Here is a 6,223-nt window from a genome sequence, read left to right on the forward strand (position 1 = left end):
GTAGCTGTTGTGGCTTTGAACATGTCCCCCTAAGCAGCATTTGTGAAAGTGCACACTCTCAAAAGTCTCAAAAGTTCCAACAATCATGCTGGATCAGGCTACTAACTCTCCATTTCATTCCTCACAGTGCTAAACCAAATACAAGTTAAGATGGAGGAATGCATTAACCTTTGATAAATAAAAAAAATATTGTAAGAAGTACTAAGAAGCAATTACAGAAATAATTCCTAGAACTGCAAGGTATCAAATACGAGCTCTGTTTACACCAGTTCAGCTTTGTGCTTTTTCTGTCCTTTGCAAAGGACTAAAAGTAATTTTCTTCTTGCCAGAAGATACAGTTTCCACCAGTTCTTTTGGTTTGGTAGCCTCTTTAGGTGGTATCTTTACCAAAAAGTTGTTTCTTTTAATCGTGAGAGAATTAATATTCACAATTGCCAAATCTCTGTATATAAAAAGAGTTAATTTTGGAAAAGAAGAAATGAGAGGGAACTTATAAATGAATTTCAAGTTAAAAATAAAGACAATTCAAATTAAAACAATTACATATCATTTGTTTAAATAAAATAACGTGTGAAGAGATGGACACGAAAGAGGCATCTTTGCATTCTGATTAACATTATTCTACTGTCTCTTTCTCTAGTTGTTTGGAGTTCTGTGTGGTAGAGAGATATTTACATCTAAGAAAATTTAAATGGCCAACTTTCTCTCAGTAACTTGGAGCAGCTTGCAAAGATAAAAACCCAATATAAAAAACAATTTAAAAAATAAAAATAAGTAAAAACCAGTCTCTTAAGGGGACTGATTGTTGCTTTACATAATTAAATGAGATCCTCTGGTCACAGGTCCACCAAGCCAATAACAAAATTACCTATTGGGGGTATGCACTTTCCCAATAGCTCTATAGTTGAATAATAAAGAAGCTGGTCAGTTCTGATGTAATGGTATGTGAGAATGATCTTGAGAAACTGGGCCCAAAGAGACTGCCAGAGAATGGTCAGATAAGAAACAGCATAGTCTGTAGTTGGAGAGTGGGTGGAACAAGGGACTCAGAAAAGACCTTCCCTAATTTATTCAGTTATACTTTCAGACTTGCAAGGTTCTATTAATATAGCCTTATAACGAGTGGTGGGATTCAAATATGTGAACAACCGGTTCTCTGTGTGGATGCCACTTCTGGAAGTCCATTCTGGGTCTGGGCAACAAAAAAATAGCTATCGGTTCTGCCGAAGTGGTGTGAACTGACTGAATCCCATCACTGCTTATAACAAAGCAGAAATAGCTCATAAAGCAGAAATAGCTTGTCTGGATAACCAGTAAGGCTGACATCTAGTGTGAAACAAAAAAAGATTATACTGGAAAAGCTTACTAAGAAACAAAATATGAATTCTGATCCTTTAAGGCCTCCCAGCAATGTGGCAGTTTAATAAATGTGGCTGATAAGCCATCAATACATTATCCAGAGTCATTAGGGGTGGCCATATAAATTTGATGAATGAATGAATGAATGAATGAATGAAGGAAGGAAGGAAGGAAGGAAGGAAAGAAAAGAAAGAAAGAAAGAAAAAGAAAGAAAGAAAGAAAGAAAGAAAGAAAGGAAAAGAAAGAAAGAAAGAAAGAAAGGGAAAGAAAGAAAGGAAAAGAAAGAAAGAAAGAAAGAAAGAAAGAAAGAAAGAAAGAAAGAAAGAAAGAAAGAAAGAAAGAAAAAGAAAGAAAGAAAGAAAGAAAAGGCAGTGTGGTGGAGTGGTTAACATGGTTCTAGGACCCAGGTCCTAGTGCACCTTCATTCATGGAAATTCATTGGGTGGCAGGAGAACTAGTCACTCTCAGCCAGGCTTCTTTTACAGGTTGTTGTGGGAAGAGGTAGAGCAGAGAGAACGGTGTACATTAATAAAAGAGAATATAGCTAGCTCAGGGCCACAATGTGGAGTTCTTGGTTATTGAATGAAACTGTTTATTTGCAGATGTTTCATTACCCCACTAGGTAACATCATCATCGGTGCATAATACTGCATGGCATACTGCTGATGTTATTGATGATGTTGGGTAACGAAACATCTACAACCATGTACGTGTAATGATACGTGGGAATGATTTTAAGGAGACCAGGGGAATGGTCAGATGCAGTTTAGTCCAGAGGGAATGTGGATGTGACAAATGTCTCAGAACAACACACACACACCCTGCCCAACTTCTTGGGCTGTAAAGGCAACAGAGAAGAAATGCACTTTCAGACTTGCAAGATTCTATTAATATAATCTTAACAATAAAGTAGAATTAGGTCATCTGGGCGTGCTTTCCTTCTGAACTGCCTCATAAGGTTGAAAGAGTATCAACTTGATCTCCTGAATAAAAGTGGGATATAAATCTAATAAACAAGCAAATAGATTTTGGCACAGATCCACAATTACTTCCTTTCACAGACTGAACTTATATTCCTCAAGTTATGACCACAGTTGTGACCAAAATTTCCATTGCTAAGCAAGGCAATTGTTACGTAAGTTGTACCTGATTTTATGACTTTTCCTGCTACTGTTAAGCAAATCACTGCAGTTGTTAAACAAATCATGTAGCCCATTATAAGAATCCAGCTTCCTACATTGATTTGGCTTGTTGGAAACTGGCTGGGAAGGTGGCACATGGCGATCATGAGACCTCAGGATGCTGCAACCATTGTGAATACACGCCTATTGCTAAGCACCCAAATTTTGATCATGTGACTGTAGGAATGTTGCAATGGCTGTAAGTGCAAGAATCCACCTTAAGTCCCTTTTTCAGTGCCATTGTAACTTCAAACAGTTGCTAAGTGAATAGTTGTAAGTTGAGGACTACCTGTAGTGCTGTTTTTTGGTTGTATTGTCAATATGTAGGCTTCCCTAGGAACATTTAGCGATGGGATCATTGTTTAAAAAATGTAATCTAATTTAAAATCTTCCCATCCACACTATTTCCTGTCAGTTGAGAAGCTCATAAAAAGCCCATTTCCATTGTTTACAAGTGTCAGAACTGGAGTAAAATCAAATATTAAATTATGAGATTATAATTCACCATGATTTTAAAAACTGAAAATGTTCCTCATTAATACATATTTAGGAAGTCCTACTTTGTATCCAAAAATGTAGTAATAGAATAATGCAGAAAGAGAATCTTACTATTCCTCTCCCAGCTGTCTTTTCACTCTCTTGATAATTTTTTTTTTAAAAAAACTTTCTTTTTGTGAAGGGTTGGCTAATTGAAGATCAAAGGTGTTAACACTTGGTGACCTGGCTCTGTGCCAGTCAGATAATTATGGTCTGCCACTTTGAATCCCACTGTAGTTTCATTATTAAGATCAATTGTTGTGTTCAAATAATTGGAATACCTTTCTATCTAAAGTCTTTTATTATCTTAGGTAAGTTTTTCCTGACATCTATTTTAGCCTTGCTACAAAATGCATTTACGTTTGGATTCATATATTCAAGAATAATCAAACACTTGATACCATGTTTGTGGGATTGCACCAATTTCAAAAGGTAGCTGAGTGACAGTAAGATTGATCACCAATGTCAAAAAGTCCACATAATGTTAAGGAGAATGTAGAAGATTTGCCCATAGTATGCTCTTGTTAAGGAGACAGGTGTTAGAGAATTCAAAGTAGGATCCCATTAATTCCTACAAAAAGCCCCAGAGCTGATCCTTGTATATCCATTTCAGACAAGTGCCCTAGTAAGTGAATATTGCTTCAATAAGGCTCTGATCTGGACCTTCATTTTACATGCGGATATTGGGAATCACATAATTTTGCAATGATGAATTGGCAGTACAGAAATCCAATATACAGAGTAATGCAGTGCAACAGAGACAACAATGTGGGAAATCTCTTCGATGTGTTCAAAATATGCATTTATTGCTAGAAGATTAATTAAAGAGTCTTCTTAGTTATAAGATGTACAATATAGAGGGCTCTTATGGCTTCACCATTCTAAATTTTTAATGTCTATATTAAAAACTAAGGTATCCATAAACAGTAAAAACAAAAGTCAAGATGGTGGCTGTGACCACATGGCTGAAGCCCTGCTCATTTTTATATACACTTAAAAAAGAGGCAGGCTTCAACAATGTAGTAACAGCTGCCATCTTCACATTTTTAATCCCCCAGGGATGCACTATTTAAAACCCTCTTTAGTATTATTCTATAATGATATATGGGAATGACCATGGGCGACAGGGCAAAGAAACTACAGTTAAGGGAATAGTGAGATAAAAGGCTACGTATCCCTTGGTAAGAATGTGGGCAGGGCATATGGCTCATAAAGGACCCTCCCTCGTTTCTTGGGCTGTAAAGGGGACGGAGTAAGGAAAGAAATGTACTTTTAGACTTGCAAGAGTGTAACATTACCGTAAAGTGTAATATTTCCTGTCTTATAAGCTGATATATGTTTCCTCTTCATACTTTAGGTTAAGCGAGAAAAGGCAGACAGTTGCTATCAGATTCATCCTTGGCAGAGACCTTTTGAAAACGAGACTGAAAAGCAGTTCTGCATAAAATCAGACTGAGGGCTAGACTTCCAGGGTGGAAACATGGTGGACCAGCACCTCTCCAGGCATTGGGGACTATGCAGAGGCAAACATGGAAGCTGGGCAATGTATCCAAGGGAAAAGAGCTGCTTTCACGAGAAGAAAGCTGCAAGATTGGCCACTTCAGCTTTGCAGGGCAGCTCCTCACAAGGAAACCTACAATCCATTTCTCTAAAGCAAGGCTTTTCAACCAGTGGTACGGGTACCACCTGTGGCACATTGGCACCTGGCAGGTGGTACGCGACCATCCTAGAAAAGTGGTAGCGGGAGAGAGGAATGAGCTGAACCAGTGGCAGCACTGCACAAGCCTGAGCGAGAGATGGCTGGAGCTGCAGGGCAGTCAGGGCTCAGTGGAAGCGCCAGGATCAGTGCCAGGCTCCAGCTGGAGCTCGGCGCTGATCCTGGCGCTTCTGCTGAGCCCAGAAGAAGCGCCGATCAGCTGGAATGTTGCAGCATCTCCAGGGTCTTGTGATTTACATTCAGATGCTTGGCAACCGATTCATATTTATGACGGTCACAGTGTCCCAGGGTCATGTAAAGTGACCAAAACCTGCTGCAACCACCCAGCAGACGGGGGGAATAAAAACCAAACACCCCCCACCCCACCCCCGCTGCCAATCCTCAACAGAAATGCTCAAACAATGAAAACCTTGGACAGGTGGGCAGGCAAGGTGTCTTGCTCAGCTGTGGCTTGGGGGCACTTTTTCAATGCCATTGTAACTTCAAACAGTCACTAAGTGAACTGTTGTAAGTCGAGGACTACCTATACTTCATCACTTTTTTCCTTTTTTTGTTTTTGGTCATCAAGTTTTTGACACCTTGCTAGGTGACTGGTGGTACTCGGATATTGCCATATCCTAAAAGTGGTACAATGGGTGAAAAGGTTGAAAAGCCCTGCTCTAAAGCACATTTAGATGGTGAAAATTTAAAGAGACCTTCAAAGCAGCAGAACCCAACACCACCCAGATAAATGTACCTTCAACCAATGGGAATGGTTAAATAGTAAGAAATCACTATAGATTAGATTGAGGGATGCCCATTCTGTTTTAAGCAAACTGAAATGATTTGTATGGAATAACAAACCAGCTTGGTGACTTTGGACCAGTCACTCCCAGCTCAACCCACCACAGAGGGTTGTTTGGAAAAATAATAAAAACGGGATAGAAATAAAATAATAATAAAAAAGGTAAAGATTTCCCCTGTGTCTGACTCTATGTGTGGTGCTCATCTCGGATTCACAGCCAAAGGGCCAGCATTGTCCAAAGATGCTTCCACGGTCATGTGACCAACATGACTATATGTTGAGGCGCATGGAACACTGTTACCTTCTCACCGAAGTGGTTCCTATTTATCTACTTGCATTTACATCCTCTAGTCTAACTAAGCAACTAATCAAAAGAAGAATCAGACTACCATTTATGAAGGAGATCCACAGTAGCTAAAATTCCCCATATGATATTTTTTAAGGGATCCACAAGGTGAACTAGAAGAAAGTTCTGTCACTTTATTAGTCCATGCATATAAATGGCTTTTGTAAAGCTTTAATTTAATGAAGAGAAGGACGAGGGGGGACATGATAGCAGTGTTCCAATATCTCAGGGGTTGCCATAAAGAAGAGGGAGTCAAGCTATTCTCCAAAGCGCCTGGAGGCAGGACAAGAAGCAACGGG

This window comes from Protobothrops mucrosquamatus, unplaced genomic scaffold (genome assembly GCF_001527695.2).
Source record: "Protobothrops mucrosquamatus isolate PMUCROS unplaced genomic scaffold, P.Mucros_1.0 scaffold5, whole genome shotgun sequence".
NCBI classification, from domain to species: domain Eukaryota; kingdom Metazoa; phylum Chordata; class Lepidosauria; order Squamata; family Viperidae; genus Protobothrops; species Protobothrops mucrosquamatus.